The sequence below is a fragment of the Pseudophryne corroboree genome, unplaced genomic scaffold, assembly GCF_028390025.1.
Source record: "Pseudophryne corroboree isolate aPseCor3 unplaced genomic scaffold, aPseCor3.hap2 scaffold_683, whole genome shotgun sequence".
NCBI lineage: Eukaryota > Metazoa > Chordata > Amphibia > Anura > Myobatrachidae > Pseudophryne > Pseudophryne corroboree.
The window spans coordinates 173,423-198,904 of NW_026970268.1; the positions used below are offsets into that span (position 1 = coordinate 173,423).

The window sequence follows — 25,482 nt, forward strand, 5'->3', positions numbered from 1 at the left end:
TGGTGGTTCAATCCCACCCATGGATGTAATTGACCTTGTGATTAGATTTTGGTAATCTTTAAGTAGACAAGTCAAAATGTCAAACTCCCTTTTATGGTGTAGGGTACCTGGCCTTCTCTGATGTAATCAGAGTTAGATTTGATTAAGTGATTTTATAAAAAACAGCTAGGAAGCACAATTTAGCAGTGGGTTGCAGAGAAAAAAAACTATGCTGGCAGAAAAGTCCAATTGAGTGATTAAACAGCTCTTCATTTTCTGATTTTATGTTTATGCTAACAAATTTGCTCTCTGAAAAGTGTCCACAAAGTAAAGTCTCTGATTAACACCTTTGTAGGAATGGTTTTTCACCTATTACTGAATTAAACTTGCTTCATTGGAAAGGCAGCAAGATGCATCCTCATTTCAATGTCTACTGAAATAATACAGGTTGACACCAGGAAACATAAACGTCACTGCATCCTTGCTGCTTCCTCATGGGGAAGTCTGTTTAATGTGAAAACAAGGTGATATCTAATCAGCACACAGGTAAGGAATTAAGAAAATCTTTCTTTATGGGTGAAGATGTTTCTCACAAAATTGTTGCACCAAAGCATCATTGAAATTCAAGCTGGAATGATGATTTTAATATATCACTTGTACATTTTGTACTGCTCTTCTGGTGACAATGTAGTTTGTTTTTGTCAATTACCATTTTAATAATAGGGTAAAGAAAATTAAGTGGATTTTTGAAAGAAAACAATACTGTCAATATACTATTAAAACAAATTAAAATGGTAAAAGTTATTGTACTTTAAGTAAAAATAAAAGAGCCAAAATATCAATCCCAGTTTTGGATTACTTTAATTAACAAAAAACAATGCATATAGCAGAAGATAGTTTCAATCTGCCTACCTCTGGGTTATGGGCCCAGCATGCTTCCGTTGCAGTACTCTGCTGCTCATGTAAGTGCAAGAGATCCTGAAGCACTCACTCATCATGGGAAAGTAGCAATGTGTTTCTTACAAAAACTCTCCAGATTATTGACTTTTTAAAGTTTTTCTAGGAAACGTTCTAGATGAATGCTTATTAGCCTTTGTCAGAATGGACTTTTACGAGGTGTCTCTGTGGTGCAATCGGTTAGCATGTTTGGCTATTAACCAAAAGGTTGGTGGTTCAATCCCACCCAGGGATGTAATTGACCTTGTGATCAGATTTTGGTGATCTTTAAGTAGACAAGTCAAAATTTCAAACCCCCTCTTATGGTGTAGGGTACCTGGCCTTCTCTGATGTAATCAGAGTTAGATTTGATTAAGTGATTTTATAAAAAACAGCTAGGAAGCACAATTTAGCAGTGGGTTGCAGAGAAAAAAAAATTATGCTGGCAGAAAAGTCCAATTGAGTGATTAAACAGCTCTTCATTTTCTGACTTTATTTTTATGCTAACAAATTTGCTCTCTGAAAAGTGTCCACAAAGCCAAGTCTCTGATTAACACCTTTGTAGGAATGTTTTTTCACCTATTACTGAATTAAACTTGCTACATTGGAAAGGCAGCAAGATGCATCCTCATTTCAATGTCTACTGAAATAATACAGGTTGACACCAGGAAACATAAACGTTACTGCATCCTTGCTGCTTTCTCATGTGGAAGTCTGTTTAATGTGAAAACAAGGTAATATCTAATCAGCACACAGATAAGGAATTAAGAAAATCTTTCTTTATGGGTGAAGATGTTTCTCACAAAATTGTTGTCCCAATGCATCATTGAAATTCAAGATGGAAGATGATTTTAATATATCACTTGTACATTTTGCATTGCTCTTCTGGTGACAGATTTCCGCAAATGTGGGAAACTTGACTGCATAATTTGTGTTTCCCCTGGTCGGCTCTCGTATAATTCAGATCTCTTTGTCTCAGGTCTCTCTCCAGCCTAGTTTGCTGTCTGTTTCCACTTCTCTTTTCTTGAGCTGCTCCCTTCTATGCCCTTGCGCACTATCCTGACTTCTCCCGTCTGCTTACTTTGTGCCTTCCAATGCACAATGCAAACTACAGGTAGTGCTGCAGGGCCCACACCCTTTTACTTGCCGTACAGAGCAGCTCTAGAGCTGTTACAGTGCCCAGCTGCTGCAAGAAATCAGCTTGTATGCTTCAGGGGCTGGGGCATAGCCAACATGAGCCCCACACCGAAGGAGGGTGGAGGTGTTTAATGCGAACTAGGGGTCATCCAAGCGCCGCAAAAGGCCGCCATGCCCTGCACGCCCCTTTTCTCTTTTCATATGCAGACGAGGGTTGAAGCCAACTTTGACCCACTGCTTGGATGACATCACCATATGCAAATCCATCTGCTGCAGGCCTTCCCCCAGGAATGCTTGCACTAGTTGTTGCATTTGGTTTGTTGTTTGGGGGTGCTTCAGTATTAGGCAGCCTTCTTCCCTCCCATGTTCATCTGAAAATATGTGTTCTCCCTGCAGTTGTTGTCCCCAGATGAGAGTTCCCTTGTGCTGCCTCAGTTGAATCTCCTTTACTTGACAGAGATGTGCCTGAGCAGCGGCCCTCCCCAGCCCTATCCCAAATCATACTTATTTTGCATAGGAGATACCATGGTCATGAAGATTGTTCTCCCAGGGTGAGGTTCATTCATTGCATTCTGGGTATGCTGACCCCTGTGATTTCCCCAAATGTGGGTAACTCGACTGCATTATTTGTTGTAGTGGGGGACTGTGTTTGTGTTTTCCTCTGGTCAGCTCTGGTAAAAGTCAGATTTCTTTGTCTCAGATCTTCCTCTAGCCTTGTTCTTCTTTCGAGAGTTCCCTTGTGCTGCCTCAGTTGGATCTCCTTCACTTGACAGGGGGGTGCCCGAGCAGCGACCCTCCACAGCTCTAGCCCAACTCCTACTTACCTGCCAGGTGAGATACTATGATCATGAAGGTGCTTCTCCCAGGGCAAGGCTCACCCATTGCACTCTGGGTGTGCTGCCCCTGCGATTTCCCCAAATGTGGGAAACTTGACTGCAGAATTTGTGTTTCCCCTGGTCGGCTCTCGTATAATTCAGATCTCTTTGTCTCAGGTCTCTCTACAGCCTAGTTTGCTGTCTGTTTCCACTTCTTTTTTCTTGAGCCCCTCCCTTTTATACCCTTGTGCACTATCCTGACTTCTCCTCCTGTCTGCTTACTTTGTGCCTTCCAATGCACAATGCAAACTACAGGTAGTGCTGCAGGGCCCACACCCTTTTACTTGCCTTACAGAGCAGCTCTGGAGCTGTTACAGTGCCATGCTGCTGCAAGAAATCAGCTTGAATGCTTCAGGGGCTGGGGCATGGCCAACATGAGACCCACACCGAAGGAGGGTGGGGGTGTTTAATGCAAACTAAGGGTCATCCAAGCACCGCAAAAGGCCGCCATGCCCTGCACGCCCCTTTTCTCTTTTCATATGCAGACGAAGGTTGTAGCCAACTTTGACCCACTGCTTGGATGACATCACCATATGCAAATCCATCTGCGGCAGGCCTTCCCCCAGGAATGCTTGCACTAGTTGTTGCATTTGGTTTGTTGTTTGGGGGTGCTTCAGTATTAGGCAGCCTTCTGCCCTCCCATGTTCATCTGAAAATATGTGTTCTCCCTGCAGTTGTTGTCCCCAGATGAGAGTTCCCTTGTGCTGCCTCAGTTGAATCTCCTTTACTTGACAGAGATGTGCCTGAGCAGCGGCCCTCCCCAGCCCTATCCCAAATCATACTTATTTTGCATAGGAGATACCATGGTCATGAAGATTATTCTCCCAGGGTGAGGTTCATTCATTGCATTCTGGGTATGCTGACCCCTGTGATTTCCCCAAATGTGGGTAACTCGACTGCATTATTTGTGGTAGTGGGGGACTGTGTTTGTGTTTTCCTCTGGTCAGCTCTGGTAAAAGTCAGATTTCTTTGTTTCAGATCTTCCTCTAGCCTTGTTCTTCTTTCGAGAGTTCCCTTGTGCTGCCTCAGTTGGATCTCCTTCACTTGACAGGGGGGTGCCCGAGCAGCGACCCTCCCCAGCTCAAGCCCAACTCCTACTTACCTGCCAGGTGAGATACTATGATCATGAAGGTGCTTCTCCCAGGGCAAGGCTCACCCATTGCACTCTGGGTGTGCTGCCCCTGCGATTTCCCCAAATGTGGGAAACTTGACTGCATAATTTGTGTTTCCCCTGGTCGGCTCTCGTATAATTCAGATCTCTTTGTCTCAGGTCTCTCTCCAGCCTAGTTTGCTGTCTGTTTCCACTTCTTTTTTCTTGAGCCCCTCCCTTTTATACCCTTGTGCACTATCCTGACTTCTCCTCCTGTCTGCTTACTTTGTGCCTTCCAATGCACAATGCAAACTACACACCCTTTTACTTGCCTTACAGAGCAGCTCTGGAGCTGTTACAGTGCCAAGCTGCTGTAAGAAATCAGCTTGAATGCTTCAGGGGCTGGGGCATTGTCAACATGAGCCCCACACCGAAGGAGGGTGGGGGTGTTTAATGCGAACTAAGGGTCATCCAAGCGCCGCAAAAGGCCGCCATGCCCTGCATACCCCTTTTCTCTTTTCATATGCAGATGAGGGTTCCAGACAACTTTGGCCCACTGCTTGGATGACATCACCGTATGCAAATCCGTCTTCTGCAGAACTTCCCCCAGGAATGCTTGTACTAGTTGTTGCATTTGGTTTGTTGTTTGTGGGTGCTTCAGTATTAGGCAGCCTTCTGCCCTCCCATGTTCATCTGAAAATATGTGTTCTCCCTGCAGTTGTTGTCCCCAGATGAGAGTTCCCTTGTGCTGCCTCAGTTGAATCTCCTTTACTTGACAGAGATGTGCCTGAGCAGCGGCCCTCCCCAGCCCTATCCCAAATCATACTTATTTTGCATAGGCGATACCATGGTCATGAAGATTGTTCTCCCAGGGTGAGGTTCATTCATTGCATTCTGGGTATGCTGACCCCTGTGATTTCCCCAAATGTGGGAAACTCGACTGCATTATTTGTGGTAGTGGGGGACTGTGTTTGTGCTTTCCTCTGGTCAGCTCTGGTAAAAGTCAGATTTCTTTGTCTCAGATCTTCCTCTAGCCTTGTTCTTCTTTCGAGAGTTCCCTTGTGCTGCCTCAGTTGGATCTCCTTCACTTGACAGGGGGTGCCCGAGCAGCAATCCTCCACAGCTCTGGCCCAACTCCTACTTACCTGCCAGGTGAGATACTATGATCTTCACTGTTAGGGCAATCAGGATGTGGAATTCCCTGCCAGGGAAGGTGGTAATGGCGGACTCTGTAATTGGATTTAAAAAAGGAATGGATACATTTCTGAATGAAAAAGCTATCCAAGGTTATAATACTTAAAATATCAACATGGTTAATCCGGGGGTAACATGAGTTGTAGTAGCTAACTAGTCATAAAACATTATTCAGCAAGTATGTAGAATCATCACAACTTAAAACAGGTTGAACACGATGGGCAATTTGCCTCTATTCAACCTCAAAAACTATGTTACTATATGTTACTATATTACTATGTTACTGTAGTATACAGAACACCACAATGCAATGAGCAGTGATAGTGAGCACTGATGAGGATACTAGAACTGACACTGAGCAGCAAGATGCAGCACTGGACTATTAGTAATGTACTGTAGTATGCTGAGCACAACAATGCAGCACAAGACAATGAGCAGTGATACTGAGCACTGATGAGGATACTACTGAGAACTGACACTGAGCAGGAGAGACACACTACTAGTATTACTGAGCAGCAATAAGTATCCACTGATACTGAGCACTGATATTGAGATTTCCACTGAGAGAACATAGCCACGTCCTCTCCGCTCTCTCTTCAATGCACGAGTAAAAATGGCGGCAACGCGCAGCTCTTTATATGGAATCCGAATCTCGCGAGAATCCGACAGCGGGATGATGACATTTTCCCTTGTTCAGGTTTTCCGAGTCAGGCGGGAACAACCGAGCCTGCCTCGTACCAGTGTAAACCACGTGGAGTTCGTGGGGAATTCGGTTCTCGGAGAACCGAACCCGCTCCTCTCTACCTTATACCCATCAATTTTTTTTATTTTCAATCTAAGCCCCTGCAGTTTTCTGTAAGCATCTGCTTTGCTATGATGATCAACAAGTCACAAGGGCAAACACTCAGGGCTTGAGGCGTAGATCTTAAGACCAGCTGCTACAAGCATGGCAGAGGTGTCACTATCACTGGTGACACCCAGAGAGGTGGCGAGGGAGATTGTAATGCAGTGCGCGCAGATAAGCAGCGCAATGGTAAAAAGGAGGCATGGTTTCATAGGTAGGGGCGTGGCCTGGTGGCCTGAATCTACATTTTGCTGCTCCGGGTGTCCCGGGGGTTGGGGGCTGCACCGGAGACTAGTGTGTGAGCGGTGCTGGCTCCTGCACAGTGACATGGCATGGCCACTAGAGATGTGCACCGGAAATTTTTCGGGTTTTGTGTTTTGGTTTTGGGTTCGGTTCCGCGGCCGTGTTTTGGGTTCGAACGCGTTTTGGCTAAACCTCACCGAATTTTTTTTGTCGGATTCGGGTGTGTTTTGGATTCGGGTGTTTTTTTCAAAAAACCCTAAAAAACAGCTTAAATCATAGAATTTGGGAGTCATTTTGATCCCAAAGTATTATTAACCTCAATAACCATAATTTCCACTCATTTTCAGTCTATTCTTAACACCTCACACCTCACAATATTATTTTTAGTCCTAAAATTTGCACCGAGGTCGCTGGATGACTAAGCTCAGTGACCCAAGTGGCCGACACAAACACCTGGCCCATCTAGGAGTGGCACTGCAGTGTCACGCATGATGGCCCTTCCAAAAAACACTCCCCAAACAGCACATGACGCAAAGAAAAAAAGAGGCGCAATGAGGTAGCTGTGTGACTAAGCTCAGCGACCCAAGTGGCCGACACAAACACCTGGCCCATCTAGGAGTGGCACTGCAGTGTCACGCAGGATGGCCCTTCCAAAAAACACTCCCCAAACAGCACATGACGCAAAGAAAAAAAGAGGTGCAATGAGGTAGCTGTGTGACTAAGCTCAGCGACCCAAGTGGCCGACACAAACACCTGGCCCATCTAGGAGTGGCACTGCAGTGTCACGCAGGATGGCCCTTCCAAAAACACTCCCCAAACAGCACATGACGCAAAGAAAAAAAGAGGCGCAATGAGGTAGCTGTGTGACTAAGCTCAGCGACCCAAGTGGCCGACACAAACACCTGGCCCATCTAGGAGTGGCACTGCAGTGTCACGCAGGATGGCCCTTCCAAAAAACACTCCCCAAACAGCACATGACGCAAAGAAAAAAAGAGGCGCAATGAGGTAGCTGTGTGACTAAGCTCAGCGACCCAAGTGGACGACACAAACACCTGGCCCATCTAGGAGTGTCACTGCAGTGTCACGCAGGATGGCCCTTCCAAAAAACACTCCCCAAACAGCACATGACGCAAAGAAAAAAAGAGGCGCAATGAGGTAGCTGTGTGACTAAGCTCAGCGACCCAAGTGGCCGACACAAACACCTGGCCCATCTAGGAGTGGCACTGCAGTGTCACGCAGGATGGCCCTTCCAAAAAACACTCCCCAAACAGCACATGACGCAAAGAAAAATAAAAGAAAAAAGAGGTGCAAGGTGGAATTGCCTTGGGCCCTCCCACCCACCCTTATGTTGTATAAACAGGACATGCACACTTTAACCAACCCATCATTTCAGTGACAGGGTCTGCCACACGACTGTGACTGAAATGACGGGTTGGTTTGGACCCCCACCAAAAAAGAAGCAATTAATCTCTCCTTGCACAAACTGGCTCTATAGAGGCAAGATGTCCACCTCATCATCATCCTCCGATTCATCACCGTGTACATCCCCCTCCTCACAGATTATCAATTCGTCCCCACTGGAATCCACCATCTCAGCTTCCTGTGTACTTTGTGGAGGCAATTGCTGCTGGTCAATGTCTCCACGGAGAAATTGATTATAATTCATTTTAATGAACATCATCTTCTCCACATTTTCTGGAAGTAACCTCGTACGCAGATTGCTGACAAGGTGAGCGGCGGCACTAAACACTCTTTCGGAGTACACACTTGTGGGAGGGCAACTTAGGTAGAATAAAGCCAGTTTGTGCAAGGGCCTCCAAATTGCCTCTTTTTCCTGCCAGTATACGTACGGACTGTCTGACATGCCTACTTGGATGCGGTCACTCATATAATCCTCCACCATTCTTTCAATGGTGAGAGAATCATATGCAGTGACAGTAGACGACATGTCCGTAATCGTTGGCAGGTCCTTCAGTCCGGACCAGATGTCAGCATCAGCAGTCGCTCCAGACTGCCCTGCATCACCGCCAGCGGGTGGGCTCGGAATTCTGAGCCTTTTCCTCGCACCCCCAATTGCGGGAGAATGTGAAGGAGGAGCTGTTGACCGATCAAGTTCCGCTTGACTTGATAATTTTCTCACCAGCAGGTCTTTGAACCCCTGCAGACTTGTGTCTGCCGGAAAGAGAGATACAACGTAGGTTTTAAATCTAGGATCGAGCACGGTGGCCAAAATGTAGTGCTCTGATTTCAACAGATTGACCACCCGTGAATCCTGGTTAAGCGAATGAAGGGCTCCATCCACAAGTCCCACATGCCTAGCGGAATCGCTCTGTCTTAGCTCCTCCTTCAATGTCTCCAGCTTCTTCTGCAAAAGCCTGATGACGGGAATGACCTGACTCAGGCTGGCAGTGTCTGAACTGACTTCACGTGTGGCAAGTTCAAAAGGTTGCAGAACCTTGCACAACGTTGAAATCATTCTCCACTGCGCTTGAGACAGGTGCATTCCACCTCCTATATCGTGGTCAGATGTATAGGCTTGAATGGCCTTTTGCTGCTCCTCCATCCTCTGAAGCATATAGAGGGTTGAATTCCACCTCGTTACCACTTCTTGCTTCAGATGATGGCAGGGCAGGTTCAGGCGTTTTTGGTGTTGCTCCAGTCTTCTGTACGTGGTGCCTGTACGCCGAAAGTGTCCCGCAATTCTTGTGGCCACCGACAGCATCTCTTGCACGCCCCTGTCGTTTTTTAAATAATTCTGCACCACCAAATTCAAGGTATGTGCAAAACATGGGACGTGCTGGAATTTGCCCAGATATAATGCACGCACAATATTGCTGGCGTTGTCCGATGCCACAAATCCACAGGAGAGTCCAATTGGGGTAAGCCATTCTGTGATGATCTTCCTTAGTTGCCGTAAGAGGTTTTCAGCTGTGTGCGTATTCTGGAAAGCGGTGATACAAAGCGTAGCCTGCCTAGGAAAGAGTTGGCGTTTGCGAGATGCTGCTACTGGTGCCGCCGCTGCTGTTCTTGCGGCGGGAGTCAATACATCTACCCAGTGGGCTGTCACAGTCATATAGTCCTGAGTCTGCCCTGCTCCACTTGTCCACATGTCCGTGGTTAAGTGGACATTGGGTACAACTGCATTTTTTAGGACACTGGTGAGTCTTTTTCTGAGGTCTGTGTACATTTTCGGTATCGCCTGCCTAGAGAAATGGAACCTAGATGGTATTTGGTACCGGGGACACAGTACCTCAATCAAGTCTATAGTTGGCTCTGAAGTAATGATGGATACCGGAACCACGTTTCTCACTGCCCAGGATGCCAAGGCCTCAGTTATCCGCTTTGCAGCAGGATGACTGCTGTGATATTTCATCTTCCTTGCAAAGGACTGTTGGACAGTCAATTGCTTGGTGGAAGTAGTAAAAGTGGTCTTACGACTTCCCCTCTGGGATGACCATCGACTCCCAGCAGCAACAACAGCAGCGCCAGCAGCAGTAGGCGTTACACTCAAGGATGCATCGGAGGAATCCCAGGCAGGAGAGAACTCGTCAGAATTGCCAGTGACATGGCCTGCAGGACTATTGGCATTCCTGGGGAAGGAGGAAATTGACACTGAGGGAGTTGGTGGGGTGGTTTGCGTGAGCTTGGTTACAAGAGGAAGGGATTTACTGGTCAGTGGACTGCTTCCGCTGTCGCCCAAAGTTTTTGAACTTGTCACTGACTTATGATGAATGCGCTGCAGGTGACGTATAAGGGAGGATGTTCCGAGGTGGTTAACGTCCTTACCCCTACTTATTACAGCTTGACAAAGGCAACACACGGCTTGACACCTGTTGTCCGCATTTCTGTTGAAATACTTCCACACCGAAGAGCTGATTTTTTTGGTATTTTCACCAGGCATGTCAATGGCCATATTCCTCCCACGGACAACAGGTGTCTCGCCGGGTGCCTGACTTAAACAAACCACCTCACCATCAGAATCCTCCTTGTCAATTTCCTCCCCAGCGCCAGCAACACCCATATCCTCCTCATCCTGGTGTACTTCAACACTGACATCTTCAATCTGACTATCAGGAACTGGACTGCGGGTGCTCCTTCCAGCACTTGCAGGGGGCGTGCAAATGGTGGAAGGTGCATGCTCTTCACGTCCAGTGTTGGGAAGGTCAGGCATCGCAACCGACACAATTGGACTCTCCTTGTGGATTTGTGATTTTGAAGAACGCACAGTTCTTTGCTGTGCTTTTGCCAGCTTAAGTCTTTTCATTTTTCTAGCGAGAGGCTGAGTGCTTCCATCCTCATGTGAAGCTGAACCACTAGCCATGAACATAGGCCAGGGCCTCAGCCGTTCCTTGCCACTCCGTGTGGTAAATGGCATATTGGCAAGTTTACGCTTCTCCTCCGACGATTTTTATTTAGATTTTTGAGTCCTTTTTTTACTGATCTTTTGTGTTTTGGATTTTACATGCTCTGTACTATGACATTGGGCATCGGCCTTGGCAGACGACGTTGATGGAATTTCATCGTCTCGGCCATGACTAGTGGCAGCAGCTTCAGCACGAGGTGGAAGTGGATCTTGATCTTTCCCTATTTTTGGAACCTCAACATTTTTGTTCTCCATATTTTAATAGGCACAACTAAAAGGCACCTCAGGTAAACAATGGAGATGGATGGATACTAGTATACTTATGGATGACGAGTGACTGACGACACAGAGGTAGCTACAGCCGTGGACTACCGTACTGCGTCTGCTAGTATAGAGATGATAATTAATGATATAAAAAAATATATATATAACTACTGTAGGTATATATAATATAATGACGGACCTGGTGGACACTGTCAGCAGACTGCTAAACTACTAGTATGAAGAAGATAGAAAAAAACTTCCACCACAGGTAGGTAGGTATACAATTATGGACGAGCACTGACGACACAGAGATAGCCACAGCCGTGGCCTACCGTACTGCGTCTGCTAGTATAGAGATGATAATTAATGATATAAAAAAAAATATATATAACTACTGTAGGTATATATAATATAATGATGGACCTGGTGGACACTGTCAGCAGACTGCTAAACTACTAGTATGAAGAAGATAGAAAAAAAAACCCACCACAGTTAGGTATACAATTATGGACGAGTGACGACACAGAGGTAGGTACAGCCGTGAACTACCGTACTGCGTCTGCTAGTATAGATAATATACTAAATATATTACTACTGTAGGTATATAATATAATGACGGACCTGGTGGACACTGTCAGCAGACTCCTAAACTACTAGTATGAAGAAGATAGAAAAAAAAACCCCACCACAGGTAGGTATACAATTATGGACGAGCACTGACGACACAGAGGTAGGTACAGCCGTGGACTACCGTACTGCGTCTGCTAGTATAGATAATATAATAAATATATTACTACTGTAGGTATATAATATAATGACGGACCTGGTGGACACTGTCAGCAGACTGCTAAACTACTAGTATGAAGAAGATAAAAAAAAAACCCCACCACAGGTAGGTAGGTATACAATTATGGACGAGCACTGACGACACAGAGATAGCCACAGCCGTGGACTACCGTACTGCGTCTGCTAGTATAGATAATATAATAAATATATTACTACTGTAGGTATATAATATAATGATGGACCTGGTGGACACTGTCAGTAGACTCCTAAACTACTAGTATGAAGAAGATAGAAAAAAAAAAACCACCACAGGTAGGTAGGTATACAATTATGGACGAGCACTGACGACACAGAGATAGCCACAGCCGTGGACTACCGTACTGCGTCTGCTAATATAGAGATGATAAAGATGAAAAAAAAAATATAACACTACTGCAGATAAATATTTATATAATATATGTATGACGGACCTGCTGGACACTGTCAGCAGAATGCGTTTATAGAATAAAAAAAAAACACCACAGGAGTGTTTAACTTTTTCAGGCAGACAATATACTGGTGGTCACACTGGCAGCAAAAGTGTGCACTGTACTCCTGCTATAACTGCTCCCCAGTCTCCCCCACAATTAAGCTGTGTGAGCAGTGAGCACTCAGCACAGTCAGATATACATAGATGATATATCATGCAGCACACTGAGGCTGAGCACAGATATGGTATGTGTATCGTTTTTTTTCAGGCAGAGAACGGATTATAAATAATAAAACTGGTGGTCACGATCAGCAAAACTCTGCACTACTGAGTACTCCTGACAAGTTCAACTGCTCCCCAAATTAGTAGTAAATCAAATGTCACTCGTCTCTATCTTCTAATCTAAACGGAGAGGACGCCAGCCACGTCCTCTCCCTATCAATCTCAATGCACGTGTGAAAATGGCGGCGACGCGCGGCTCCTTATATAGAATCCAAGTCTCGTGAGAATCCGACAGCGGGATGATGACGTTCGGGCGCGCTCGGGTTAACCGAGCAAGGCGGGAGGATCCGAGTCTGCTCGGACCCGTGCAAAAAAGGGTGAAGTTCGGGCGGGTTCGGATTCCGAGGAACCGAACCCGCTCATCTCTTATGGCCACCCAGCATGACGCCTCCCTTCTTGACCATGCTGTAATTGCAGTCGCACTGCAGTTCAGCGTGATCATAAAAAATGGTGTAGCCTCCTGCTGGTGCAGACTGTATGTGCGCGCAGGAAGCCGCCACCATTTTTGTGATCACAGCGGCTGAATGTGATGTCATACAGCCGCTGTGACCACGCCCCCTGTGTCTCCTCCATTGCAGACCCCATTTTGAAGCCTTGCCCCCGCACCGCTCCATCCCTGACTTGAAAATGGAGTGTTGCTGACCCCCCTCTCCCCCCCTGCCCCGATTGACAGGCAGAGGCGATCGCATTCTCTGCGGGGTGCCGCAGAAAATGCAGGCACATGCGTATGCTCTTAGCAATTTTTGCAGTTGGATCACTTATTGTGATTGCAATCCAACCTGAATCAGGCCCTATTACCTATCACAATGCGCTGCGGGCAGTACAAAATTGGTTTAATATAGGAGAAAAACCCCCAGACCTGTGCTCCTTAACTGTACCTGGTGGCTAGTGGAGCGGCTGCCCAGTAATCAGTGTCCACGCCAGTGCGCACACGGTCCACCCCCTACGGCCACGCTCCCCTTCATCAGCGGCCTCGTGATCCGGAAGGGCGGTGTGTGTGTGACTGACCTTAGGAAGAAACCGGAGCCTCCGCTGCAGTGACCCAGCAACCAGGGCACGGGAGTATACAGCGCCGCTGGGAGTGATGAAGCTGCAGTAAAGATGTCTATTAGACCTAGCCTGCTGCAGCCCTTGTAGATTCTCATAAAACAAGTTCTTCTTTTCTTGTCAAAATGAATAGCTAAGAATAGGCTGCCTGAGGCAGGCCCCTGTTAAGTGGCCTGCTACTGAAGGCACCAACTACAAACTGAGCTCCCTGTTCATGGAAGCGGAGTTATAGAGGAGGATGCACTGAGCATCTTGGGAACAGTCAAAAGCTTTGAGCCGGTTGGTGCCTCAGATCAAGATCCTACTCTACACCCCAATGTGAATCCTTGTGGAGTCCTGTGTACCCCACAGAAGAAATTAATGTGTCACACCCATTGGCAGCAACCTTAGAATAGCTGCTGATGGGCACAATTGAGAAAGGAAGGGGGGGGGGACATTTGAATCCAGCACATAGATGCAATTCAAATATGTAATTTGTACCTTCCTATTTTAAAATATAATGGATGAACTTCACCCTGTGAGAACAATCTTCATGATCAAGAGATCTCATATGCAAAATAAGTATGAGTTGGGATAGGGCTGGGGAGGGTGGCTGCTCGGCCCCTCCCCCGTCAAGTTAAGGAGATTCAACTGAGGAAGCACAAGGGAACTCTCGTCTGGGGACAACAACTGCAGGGAGACCACATCTTTTCAGATGAACATGGGAGGGCAGAAGGCTGCCTAATACTGAAGCACCATCAAATATCAAACCATATGCAACAACTAGTACAAGCATTCCTGGGGGAAGGTCTGCAGCAGACGGATTTGCATACGGTGATGTCATCCAAGCAGTGGGCCAAAGTTGGCTGGAACCCTCATTTGCATATGAAAAGAGAAAAGGGGCATGCAGGGCATGGCGGCCTTTTGCGGTGCTTGGATGACCCCTAGTTCGCATTAAACACCCCCACCCTCCTTTGGTGTTGGGCTCATGTTGGCTATGCCCCAGCCCCTGAAGCATTCAAGCTGATTTCTTGCAGCAGCTGGGCACTGTAACAGCTCCAGAGCTGCTCTGTAAGGCAACTAAAAGGGTGTGGGCCCTGCAGCACTACCTGTAGTTCGCATTGTGTGTTGGAAGGCACAAAGTAAGCAGACGGGAGAAGTCAGGATAGTGCGCAAGGGCATAGAAGGCAGTGGCTCCAGAAAAGAGAAGTGGAAACAGACAGCAAACTAGGCTGGAGAGAGACCTGAGACAAAGAGATCTGAATTATACGAGAGCCGACCAGGGGAAACACAAATTATGCAATCAAGTTTCCCACATTTGGGGAAATCGCAGGAGCAGCACACCCAGAGTGCAATGGGTGAGCCTTGCCCTGGGAGAAGCACCTTCATGATCATAGTATCTCACCTGGCAGGTAAGTAGGAGTTGGGCTAGAGCTGGGGAGGGTCACTGCTCGGGCACCCCCCTGTCAAGTGAAGGAGATCCAACTGAGGCAGCACAAGGGAACTCTCGAAAGAAGAACAAGGCTAGAGGAATATATGAGACAAAGAAATCTGACTTTTACCAGAGCTGACCAGAGGAAAACACAAACACAGTCCCCCACTACCACAAAAAATGCAGGCGAGTTTCCCACATTTGGGGAAATCACAGGGGTCAGCATACCCAGAATGCAATGAATGAACCTCACCCTGGGTGAACAATCTTCATGACCATGGTGTCTCCTATGCAAAATAAGTATGATTTGGGATAGGGCTGGGAGGGCCGCTGCTCAGGCACATCTCTGTCAAGTAAAGGAGATTCAACTGAGGCAGCACAAGGGAACTCTCATCTGGGGACAACAACTGCAGGGAGAACACATATTTTCAGATGAACATGGGAGGGCAGAAGGCTGCCTAAAACTGAAGCACCCCCAAACAACAAACCAAATGCAACAACTAGTGCAAGCATTCCTGGGGGAAGGCCTGCCGCAGATGGATTTGCATATGGTGATGTCATCCAAGCAGTGGGTCAAAGTTGGCTTCAACCCTCATCTGCATATGAAAAGAGAAAAGGGGCGTGCAGGGCATGGCGGCCTTTTGCGGTGCTTGGATGACCCCTAGTTCGCATTAAACACCCCCACCCACCTTTGGTGTGGGGCTCATGTTGGCCATGCCCCATCCCCTGAAGCATTCAAGCTGATTTCTTGCAGCAGCTGGGCACTGTAACAGCTCCAGAGCTGCTCTGTAAGGCAAGTAAAAGATTGTGTGGGCCCTGCAGCACTACCTGTAGTTTGCATTGTGCATTGGAAGGCACAAAGTAAGCAGACGGGAGGAGAAGTCAGGATAGTGCACAAGGGTATAGAAGGGAGGGGCTCAAGATAAAAGAAGTGGAAACAGACAGCAAACTAGGCTGGAGAAAGACCTGAGACAAAGAGATCTGAATTATACGAGAGCCGACCAGAGGAAACACAAATTATGCAGTCAAGTGTCCCACATTTGGGGAAATCGTAGGAGCAGCACACCCAGAGTGCAATGGGTGAGCCTTGCCCTGGGAGAAGCAACTTCCTGATCATAGTATCTCACCTGGAAGGTAAGTAGGAGTTGGGCTAGAGCTGGGGAGGGTCGCTGCTCGGGCACCCCCCTGTCAAGTGAAGGAGATCCAACTGAGGCAGCACAAAGAAACTCTCGAAAGAAGAACAAGGCTAGAGGAAGATCTGAGACAAAGAAATCTGACTTTTACCAGAGCTGACCAGAGGAAAGCACAAACACAGTCCCCCACTACCACAAATAATGCAGTCGAGTTTCCCACATTTGGGGAAATCACAGGGGTCAGCATACCCAGAATGCAATGAATGAACCTCACCCTGGGAGAACAATCTTCATGACCATGGTAACTCCTATGCAAAATAAGTATGATTTGGGATAGGGCTGGGGAGGGCCGCTGCTCAGGCACATCTCTGTCAAGTAAAGGAGATTCAACTGAGGCAGCACAAGGGAACTCTCATCTGGGTACAACAACTGCAGGGAGAACACATATTTTCAGATGAACATGGGAGGGCAGAAGGCTGCCTAATACTGAAGCATCCCCAAACAACAAACCAAATGCAACAACTAGTAAAAGCATTCCAGGGTGAAGGTCTGCAGAAGACGGATTTGCATACGGTGATGTCATCCAAGCAGTGGGCCAAAGTTGGCTGGAACCCTCATCTGCATATAAAAAGAGAAAAGGGTTATGCAGGGCATGGCGGCCTTTTGCGGCGCTTGGATGACCCCTAGTTTGCATTAAACACCTCCACCCTCCTTCGGTGTGGGGCTCATGTTGGCTATGCCCCAGCCCCTGAAGCATTCAAGCTGATTTCTTGCAGCAGCTGGGCACTGTAACAGCTCCAGAGCTGCTCTGTAAGGCAAGTAAAAGGGTGTGGGCCCTGCAGCACTACCTATAGTTCGCATTGTGCGTTGGAAGGCACAAAGTAAGCAGAAAGGAGGAGAAGTCAGGATAGTGCGCAAGGGCATAGAAGGGAGCGGCTCAAGAAAAGAGAAGTGGAAACAGACAGCAAACTAGGCTGGAGAGAGACCTGAGACAAAGAGATCTGAATTATACGAGAGCCGACCAGGGGAAACACAAATTATGCAGTCAAGTTTCCCACATTTGGGGAAATCGCAGGAGCAGCACACCCAGAGTGCAATGGGTGAGCCTTGCCCTGGGAGAAGCATCTTCATGATCATAGTATCTCACCTGGCAGGTAAGTAGGAGTTGGGCGAGAGCTGGGGAGGGTCGCTGCTCGGGTACTTCCCTGTAAAGTGAAGGAGATCCAACTGAGGCAGCACAAGGGAACTCTCGAAAGAAGAACAAGGCTAGAGGAAAATCTGAGACAAAGAAATCTGAGTTTTACCAGAGCTGACCAGAGGAAAGCACAAACACAGTCCCCCACTACCACAAATAATGCAGTTGAGTTTCCCACATTTGGGTAAATCACAGGGGTCAGCATACCCAGAATGCAATGAATGAACCTCACCCTGGGAGAACAATCTTCATGACCATGGTATCTCCTATGCAAAATAAGTATGATTTGGGATAGGGCTGGGGAGGGCCGCTGCTCATGCACATCTCTGTCAAGTAAAGGAGATTCAACTGAGGCAGCACAAGGGAACTCTCATCTGGGGACAACAACTGCAGGGAGAACACATTTTTTCAGATGAACATGGGAGGGCAGAAGGCTGCCTAATACTGAAGCACCCCCAAACAACAAACCAAATGCAACAACTAGTACAAGCATTCCTGGGGGAAGTTCTGCAGAAGACGGATTTGCATACGGTGATGTCATCCAAGCAGTGGGCCAAAGTTGGCTGGAACCCTCATCTGCATATGAAAAGAGAAAAGGGGTGTGCAGGGCATGGCGGCCTTTTGCGGCGCTTGGATGACCCTTAGTTCGCATTAAACACCCCCACCCTCCTTCGGTGTGGGGCTCATGTTGGCCATGCCCCATCCCCTGAAGCATTCAAGCTGATTTCTTGCAGCAGCTTGGCACTGTAACAGCTCCAGAGCTGCTCTGTAAGGCAAGTAAAAGGGTGTGGGCCCTGCAGCACTACCTGTAGTTTGCATTGTGCATTGGAAGGCACAAAGTAAGCAGACAGGAGGATAAGTCAGGATAGTGCACAAGGGTATAAAAGCGAGTTTCCCACATTTGGGAAAATCACAGGGGTCAGCATACCCAGAATGCAATGAATGAACCTCACCCTGGGAGAACAATCTTCATGACCATGGTATCTCCTATGCAAAATAAGTATGATTTGGGATAGGGCTGGGGAGGGCCGCTGCTCAGGCACATCTCTGTCAAGTAAAGGAGATTCAACTGAGGCAGCACAAGGGAACTCTCATCTGGGGACAACAACTGCAGGGAGAACACATATTTTCAGATGAAAATCTTGGTCATGCTCTGGTTTCTCTTCAGAACGAACAAATCTTTCGCCTTTTACTAAAGATTTCCGTGGAGAGGAGCAAAACCGAGTTTTATCTCAATTTTTGCATGCCCCATATTATTGGGGTTTCTTTTATCAGTTTAAAGACAGAACGAGTGTGCTTTCTTGTTAGCTTTAATGTAAGCTCATTTGCATAGAAATGACAGTAAATGTTTGTTTCTTTTCAAACAGAACTTTCTTGACCATGCTACTTGCTTGAAAGATCTGGGAGCACATGGAATACAGTACAAACCATGCTTATAGCAAGGAGAAGCCAGGTGAGAAATCTGCTTTCTTTCAAGTTGGGCGCTCACTTTGATCTGAATGAGGACTGCTGGCACAGCATTTAGGCGACAGGTGGAATCTTGGTCATGCTCTGGTTTCTCTTCAGAACGAACAAATCTTTCGCCTTTTATTAAAGATTTCTGTGGAGAGGAGCAAAACTGAGTTTTATCTCAATTTTTGCATGCCCCATATTATTGGGGTTTCTTTTATCAGTTTAAAGACAGAACGAGTGTGCTTTCTTGTTAGCTTTAATGTAAGTTTATTTGCATAACAATGACTATAAATGTCTGTTTCTTTTCAAGCAGAACTTTCTTGACCATACTAATTGCTTGAAAGATCTGGGAGCACATGGAAAAGAGTACAAACCATGTTTATAGCAAGGGGAAGCCTGGTGAGAAATCTGCTTTCTTTCATTCAAATTGGGTGCTCACTTTGATCTGAATGAGAACTGCTGGCATGGCACTCAGGCGACAGGTGGAATCTTGGTCATGCTCTGGTTTCTCTTCAGAACTAACAAATATTTCGCCTTTTATTAAAGATTTCCGTGGAGAGGAGCAAAACTGAGTTTTATCTCAATTTTTGCATGCCCCATATTATTGGGGTTTCTTTTATCAGTTTAAAGACAGAACGAGTGTGCTTTCTTGTTAGCTTTAATGTAAGTTTATTTGCATAACAATGACAGTAAATGTTTGTTTCTTTTCAAACAGAACTTTCTTGACCATGCTACTTGCTTGAAAGATCTGGGAGCACATGGAAAACAGTACAAACCATGCAGTATCACAAGAGCCTTTATTTGATCTTTCATGAAGATAGAGCAGAATTGAGGACACGTCAACAATTTCTGCCGAAGGTGGTTCATCTTTCCACATGGTGCCTTTGGCCACTGACACCTTCGTTGAGTCAAAGTCTCTGGCTGTGGTCAGAACTTTGAAAATTTATGTCACCAGAACGGTTCAGATTAGGAAAACAGAGGCTCTGTTTGTCCTGTATGCTCCCATCAGGATTGGGTGTCCTGCTTCCATGTAGACCATTATGCGCTGGATCTGTGGTAAGATTCAGCATGCTCGTTCCACGGCAGGATTGCCGTTACTGAAGTAGGTGAAGACCCATTCTACTAGAAAGGTGGGTTCATCCTTGGCAGCTGGTCGGGGAGTCTCGGCATTGCAACTTTGCCGAGCAGCTATTTAGTAAACACTTTTGCTAAGTTTTACAAGTTTGATACCTTGGCTGATGATAACCTTAAGTTGGGTCATTCGGTGCTGCAGAGTCGTACGCACTCTCCCACCCGTTCAAGAGCTTTGGTATAACCCCATGGTTCTTAATGTGACCCCAGCATCCTCTAGGTCGTATGAGAAAATAGGATTTTAATACCTACCGGTAAATCCTTTTCTCTTAGTCTGTAGAGGATGCTGGGCACCCGTCCCAGTCCATACTGTGTCTGCAGTTATTACTTGTGGTTATACACATGTTGTGTTATGGTTCTGGTCAGCTTTTTGCTGCAATTGTTCATGCCGTTGGCTTGTGTTCTGTTGAATGCCACTTTCTGCGGCATGCTTAAGGTGTGAGCTGGTAAGAGGCTCACCTTAGTTTAACAATAAATCCTTTCCTCGAAATGTCCGTCTCCCTGGGCACAGTTCCTATAACTGGAGTCTGGAGGAGGGGCATAGAGGGAGGAGCCAGTTCACACCCTTTGAAAGTCTTAAAGTGCCCATGTCTCTTGCGGATCCCGTCTATACCCCATGGTTCTTAATGTGACCCCAGCATCCTCTACGGACTAAGAGAAAAGAATGCCCTTGCGCACTATCCTGACTTCTCCTCCCGTCTGCTTACTTTGTGCCTTCCAACGCACAATGCGAACTACAGGTGGTGCTGCAGGGCCCACACCCTTTTACTTGCCTTACAGAACAGCTCTGGAGCTGTTACAGTGCCCAGCTGCTGCAAGAAATCAGCTTGAATGCTTCAGGGGATGGGGCATGGCCAACATGAGCCCCACACCAAAGGAGGGTGGGGGTGTTTAATGTGAACTAGGGGTCATCCAAGCACTGCAAAAGGCCGCCATGCCCTGCATGCCCCTTTTCTCTTTTCATATGCAGATGAGGGTTCCAGTCAACTTTGGCCCACTGCTTGGATAACATCACCGTATGCAAATCCGTCTGCTGCAGACCTTCCCCCAGGAATGCTTGTACTAGTTGTTGCATATGGTGCTTCAGTATTAGGCAGCCTTCCGCCCTCCCATGTTCATCTGAAAAGATGTGGTCTCCCTGCAGTTGTTGTCCCCAGACGAGAGTTCCCTTGTGCTTCCTCAGTTGAATCTCCTTAACTTGACGGGGGAGGGGCTGCCCGAGCAGCCACCCTCCCCAGCCCTATCCCAACTCATCCTTATTTTGCATATGAGATCTCTTGATCATGAAGATTGTTCTCACAGGGTGAGGTTCATCCATTATATTTTAAAATAGGAAGGTACAAATTACATATTTGAATTGCATCTATGTGCTGCATTCAAATGTCCCCCCCCCCTTCCTTTCTCAATTGTGCCCGTCAGCAGCTATTCTAAGGTTGCTGCCAATGTGTGTGACACATTAATTTCTTCTGTGGGGTACACTGGACTCCACAAGGATTCACATTGGGGTGTAGAGTAGGATCTTGATCTGAGGCACCAACCGGCTCAAAGCTTTTGACTGTTCCCAAGAAGCTCAGTGCATTCTCCTCTATAACCCCGCTTCCATGAACAGGGAGCTCAGTTTGTAGTTGGTGCCTTCAGTAGCAGGCCACTTAACAGGGGCCTGCCTCAGGCAGCCTATTCTTAGCTATTAATTTTGACAAGAAAAGAAGAACTTGTTTTATGAGAATCTACAAGGGCTGCAGCAGGCTAGGTCTAATAGACATCTTTACTGCAGCTTCATCACTCCCAGCGGCGCTGTATACTCCCGTGCCCTGGTTGCTGGGTCACTGCAGCGGAGGCTCCGGTTTCATCCTAAGGTCAGTCACACACACACCACCCTTCCGGATCACGAGGCCGCTGATGAAGGGGAGCGAGGCCGTAGGGGGTGGGCCGTGTGCGCACTGCGGTGGATACTGATTACTGGGCAGCCGCTCCACTAGCCACCAGGTACAGTTAAGGAGCACAGGTCTGGGGGTTTTTCTCCTATATTAACCCAATTTTGTACTGCCCGCAGCGCATTGTGATAGGTAATAGGGCCTGATTCAGGTTGGATTGCAATCACAATAAGCGATCCAACTGCAAAAATTGCTAAGAGCATACGCATGTGCCTGCATTTTCTGCGGCACCCCGCAGAGAATGTGATCGCCTCTGCCTGTCAATCGGGGCGGGGAAGGGGGGGAGAGGTGGGTCAGCAACACTCCATTTCCAAGTCAGAGATGGAGCGGTGCGGGGGCAAGGCTTCAAAATGGGGTCTGCAACAGAGGAGACACAGGAGGCATGGTCACAGCGGCTGTATGACATCACATTCAGCCGCTGTGATCACAAAAATGGTGGCGGCTTCCTGCGCGCACATACAGTCTGCCCCAGCAGGAGCCTACACCATTTTTTATGATCACGCTGAACTGCAGTGCGACTGCAATTACAGCATGGTCAAGAAGGGAGGCGTCATGCTGGGTGGCCATGCCCTGTCACTGTGCAGGAGCCAGCACCGCTCACACACTAGTCCCCGGGTGCAGCCCCCAACCCCCGGGACACCCGGAGCAACAAAATGTAGATTCAGGCCACCAGGCCACGCCCCTACCTATGAAACCATGCCTCCTTTTTACCATTGCGCTGCTTATCTGCGCGCACTGCATTACAATCTCCCTCGCCACCTCTCTGGGTGTCACCAGTGATAGTGACACCTCTGCCATGCTTGTAGCAGCTGGTCCTAAGATCTACGCCTCAAACCCTGAGTGTTTGCCCTTGTGACTTGTTGATCATCATAGCGAAGCAGATGCTTACAGAAAACTGCAGGGGCTTAGATTGAAAATAAAAAAATTGATGGGTATAAGGTAGAGAGGAGCGGGTTCGGTTCTCCGAGAACCGAATTCCCCACAAACTCCACGTGGTTTACACTGGTCCAAGGCAGGCTCGGTTGTTCCCGCCTGACTCGGAAAACCTGAACAAGGGAAAATGTCATCATCCCGCTGTCGGATTCTCGCGAGATTCGGATTCCATATAAAGAGCTGCGCGTTGCTGCCATTTTTACTCGTGCATTGAAGAGAGAGCGGAGAGGACGTGGCTATGTTCTCTCAGTGGAAATCTCAATATCAGTGCTCAGTATCAGTGGTTACTTATTGCTGCTCAGTAATACTAGTAGTGTGTCTCTCCTGCTCAGTGTCAGTTCTCAGTAGTATCCTCATCAGTGCTCAGTATCACTGCTCATTGTCTTGTGCTGCATTGTGGTGCTCAGCATACTACAGTACATTACTAATAGTCCAGTGCTGCATCTTGCTGCTCAGTGTCAGTTCTAGTATCCTCATCAGTGCTCACTATCACTGCTCATTGCATTGTGGTGTTCTGTATACTACAATAACATAGTAATATAGTAACATAGTTTTTGAGGTTGAATAGAGGCAAATTGCCCATCGTGTTCAACCTGTTTTAAGTTGTGATGATTCTACATACTTGCTGAATAATGTTTTATGACTAGTTAGCTACTATAACTCATGTTACCCCCGGATTAACCATGTTGATATTTTAAGTATTATAACCTTGGATAGCTTTTTCATTCAGAAATGTATCCATTCCTTTTTTAAATCCAATTACAGAGTCCGCCATTACCACCTTCCCTGGCAGGGAATTCCACATCCTGATTGCCCTAACAGTGAAGAATCCTTTCCTCCATTGCGTTCTGAACTTTCCTCCAGTCGCAGCGAGTGACCACGTGTTCTTTTAATAAATAATTCCTCTGATAACTCTTTGTTATGTATCTTTACATATTTGAAGATATTAATAATATCTCCTCTTAGGCACCTCTTTTCTAGTGTATAAATATTCAGCCTAGTAAGTCTTTCCTTATAGTCAAGTACTTTTAGGCCTTTAATCAATTTAGTCTTCAGGATCTCTTACACTTCCATGAGCAGCAGAGTAGTGCAATGGAAGCATGCTGGGCCCATTCCCCAGAGAACGATTGATCGAAACTATCCTCTGCTATGTGCATTTTTTTTTTTATAATTAAAGTAATCAAAAACTGGGATTGATATTTTGGCTCTTTTATTTTTACTTAAAGTACAATAACTTTTATCATTTTAATTTGTTTTAATAGTATATTGACAGCATTGTTTTCTTTAAAAAATCCACTTAATTTTCTTTACCCTATTACTGAAATGGTAATTGACAAAAACAAACTACATTGTCACCAGAAGAGCAATGCAAAATGTACAAGTGATATATGAAAATCATCTTCCATCTTGAATTTCAATGATGCATTGGGACAACAATTTGTGAGAAACATCTTCACCCATAAAGAAAGATTTTCTTAATTCCTTACCTGTGTGCTGATTAGATATCACCTTGTTTTCACATTAAACAGACTTCCCCATGAGGAAGCAGCAATGATGCAGTGACGTTTCCTGGTGTCAACCTGTATTATTTCAGTAGACATTGAAATGAGGATGCATCTTTGATGCCTTTCCAATGAAGCAAGTTTAATTCAGTAATAGGTGAAAAACCATTCCTACAAAGGTGTTAATCAGAGACTTGGCTTTGTGGACACTTTTCAGAGAGCAAATTTGTTAGCATAAACATAAAATCAGAAAATGAAGAGCTGTTTAATCACTCAATTGTACTTTTCTGCCAGCATAATTTTTTTTCTCTGCAACCCACTGCTAAATTGTGCTTCCTAGCTGTTTTTTTATAAAATCACTTAATCAAATCTAACTCTGATTACATCAGAGAAGGCCAGGTACCCTACACCATAAGGGGGGTTTTTGAAATTTTGACTTGTCTACTTAAAGATCACCAAAATCTGATTACAAGGTCAATTACATCCCTGGGTGGGATTGAACCACCAACCTTTTGGTTAATAGCCAAACATGCTAACCGATTGCGCCACAGAGACACCTTGCAAAAGTCAATACTGACAAAGGCTAATAAGCATTCATCTAGAACGTTTCCTAGAAAAACTTTAAAAAGTCAATAATCTGGAGAATTTTTGTAAGAAACACATTGGTACTTTCCCATGATGAGTGAGTGCTTCAGGATTTCTTGCACTTACATGGGCTATTAACCAAAAGGTTGGTGGTTCAATCCCACCCAGGGATGTAATTGACCTTGTCAACAGATTTTGGTGATCTTTAAGAAGACAAGTCAAAATTTCATACCCCCTCTTATGGTGTAGGGTACCTGGCCTTCTCTGACGTAATCAGAGTTAGATTTAATTAAGTGATTTTATAAAAAACAGCTAGGAAGCACAATTTAGCAGTGGGTTGCAGAGAAAAAAATAACATTTTAAACCTACCGGTAATTTTTTTTTCTCGTAGTCCGTAGAGGATGATGGGGACTCCGTAAGGACCATGGGGGATAGACGGGCTCCGCAGCAGACATGGGCACTTTAAAAAAGACTTTTGATCTGGGTGTGCACTGGCTCCTCCCTCTATGCCCCTCCTCCATACCTCAGTTAGAGAAACTGTGCCCAGAGGAGACGGACAGTACGAGGAAAGGATTTTTGTTAATCCAAGGTCAAGATTCATACCAGCCACACCAATCACACCGTATAACTTGTGATATACTACCCAGTTAACAGTATGAAAACAACATAGCATCAGTCCAAGACCGATGAAAACTAA

The 25,482-nt window shown here is 46.3% G+C and overlaps 16 non-coding genes and 1 pseudogene across 16 annotated transcripts; 9 read left to right on the top strand and 8 right to left on the bottom strand.

Annotated features, from left to right (window-relative positions):
• Nucleotides 1–1,097: 1,097 nt before the first annotated feature.
• TRNAN-AUU (transfer RNA asparagine (anticodon AUU)) lies at nucleotides 1,098–1,171 on the top strand. The gene has a single exon. It is a non-coding gene; the product is annotated as a tRNA-Asn (tRNA).
• Nucleotides 1,172–2,552: 1,381 nt separating this feature from the next.
• LOC135037697 (U1 spliceosomal RNA) lies at nucleotides 2,553–2,716 on the top strand. Its single transcript, XR_010232188.1, has one exon. It is a non-coding gene; the product is annotated as a U1 spliceosomal RNA (small nuclear RNA).
• A 152-nt stretch (nucleotides 2,717–2,868) lies between these two features.
• Nucleotides 2,869–3,031, top strand: LOC135037599 (U1 spliceosomal RNA). The gene has a single exon (XR_010232102.1). It is a non-coding gene; the product is annotated as a U1 spliceosomal RNA (small nuclear RNA).
• Nucleotides 3,032–3,705: 674 nt separating this feature from the next.
• LOC135037701 (U1 spliceosomal RNA) lies at nucleotides 3,706–3,869 on the top strand. Its single transcript, XR_010232192.1, has one exon. It is a non-coding gene; the product is annotated as a U1 spliceosomal RNA (small nuclear RNA).
• Nucleotides 3,870–4,021: 152 nt separating this feature from the next.
• Nucleotides 4,022–4,184, top strand: LOC135037579 (U1 spliceosomal RNA). Its single transcript, XR_010232089.1, has one exon. It is a non-coding gene; the product is annotated as a U1 spliceosomal RNA (small nuclear RNA).
• A 655-nt stretch (nucleotides 4,185–4,839) lies between these two features.
• Nucleotides 4,840–5,003, top strand: LOC135037683 (U1 spliceosomal RNA). The gene has a single exon (XR_010232175.1). It is a non-coding gene; the product is annotated as a U1 spliceosomal RNA (small nuclear RNA).
• Nucleotides 5,004–14,745: 9,742 nt separating this feature from the next.
• LOC135037600 (U1 spliceosomal RNA) lies at nucleotides 14,746–14,908 on the bottom strand. Its single transcript, XR_010232103.1, has one exon. It is a non-coding gene; the product is annotated as a U1 spliceosomal RNA (small nuclear RNA).
• A 152-nt stretch (nucleotides 14,909–15,060) lies between these two features.
• Nucleotides 15,061–15,224, bottom strand: LOC135037705 (U1 spliceosomal RNA). Its single transcript, XR_010232196.1, has one exon. It is a non-coding gene; the product is annotated as a U1 spliceosomal RNA (small nuclear RNA).
• Nucleotides 15,225–15,899: 675 nt separating this feature from the next.
• LOC135037633 (U1 spliceosomal RNA) lies at nucleotides 15,900–16,062 on the bottom strand. Its single transcript, XR_010232130.1, has one exon. It is a non-coding gene; the product is annotated as a U1 spliceosomal RNA (small nuclear RNA).
• Nucleotides 16,063–16,214: 152 nt separating this feature from the next.
• On the bottom strand, nucleotides 16,215–16,378 carry LOC135037674 (U1 spliceosomal RNA). The gene has a single exon (XR_010232166.1). It is a non-coding gene; the product is annotated as a U1 spliceosomal RNA (small nuclear RNA).
• A 674-nt stretch (nucleotides 16,379–17,052) lies between these two features.
• LOC135037584 (U1 spliceosomal RNA) lies at nucleotides 17,053–17,215 on the bottom strand. Its single transcript, XR_010232094.1, has one exon. It is a non-coding gene; the product is annotated as a U1 spliceosomal RNA (small nuclear RNA).
• A 152-nt stretch (nucleotides 17,216–17,367) lies between these two features.
• On the bottom strand, nucleotides 17,368–17,531 carry LOC135037666 (U1 spliceosomal RNA). The gene has a single exon (XR_010232158.1). It is a non-coding gene; the product is annotated as a U1 spliceosomal RNA (small nuclear RNA).
• A 593-nt stretch (nucleotides 17,532–18,124) lies between these two features.
• LOC135037640 (U1 spliceosomal RNA) lies at nucleotides 18,125–18,252 on the bottom strand (annotated as a pseudogene).
• Nucleotides 18,253–18,396: 144 nt separating this feature from the next.
• On the top strand, nucleotides 18,397–18,512 carry LOC135037651 (U5 spliceosomal RNA). The gene has a single exon (XR_010232144.1). It is a non-coding gene; the product is annotated as a U5 spliceosomal RNA (small nuclear RNA).
• A 282-nt stretch (nucleotides 18,513–18,794) lies between these two features.
• On the top strand, nucleotides 18,795–18,910 carry LOC135037658 (U5 spliceosomal RNA). Its single transcript, XR_010232151.1, has one exon. It is a non-coding gene; the product is annotated as a U5 spliceosomal RNA (small nuclear RNA).
• Nucleotides 18,911–19,196: 286 nt separating this feature from the next.
• Nucleotides 19,197–19,312, top strand: LOC135037659 (U5 spliceosomal RNA). Its single transcript, XR_010232152.1, has one exon. It is a non-coding gene; the product is annotated as a U5 spliceosomal RNA (small nuclear RNA).
• Nucleotides 19,313–24,681: 5,369 nt separating this feature from the next.
• On the bottom strand, nucleotides 24,682–24,755 carry TRNAN-AUU (transfer RNA asparagine (anticodon AUU)). Its single transcript has one exon. It is a non-coding gene; the product is annotated as a tRNA-Asn (tRNA).
• Between the last annotated feature and the right edge of the window lie 727 nt (nucleotides 24,756–25,482).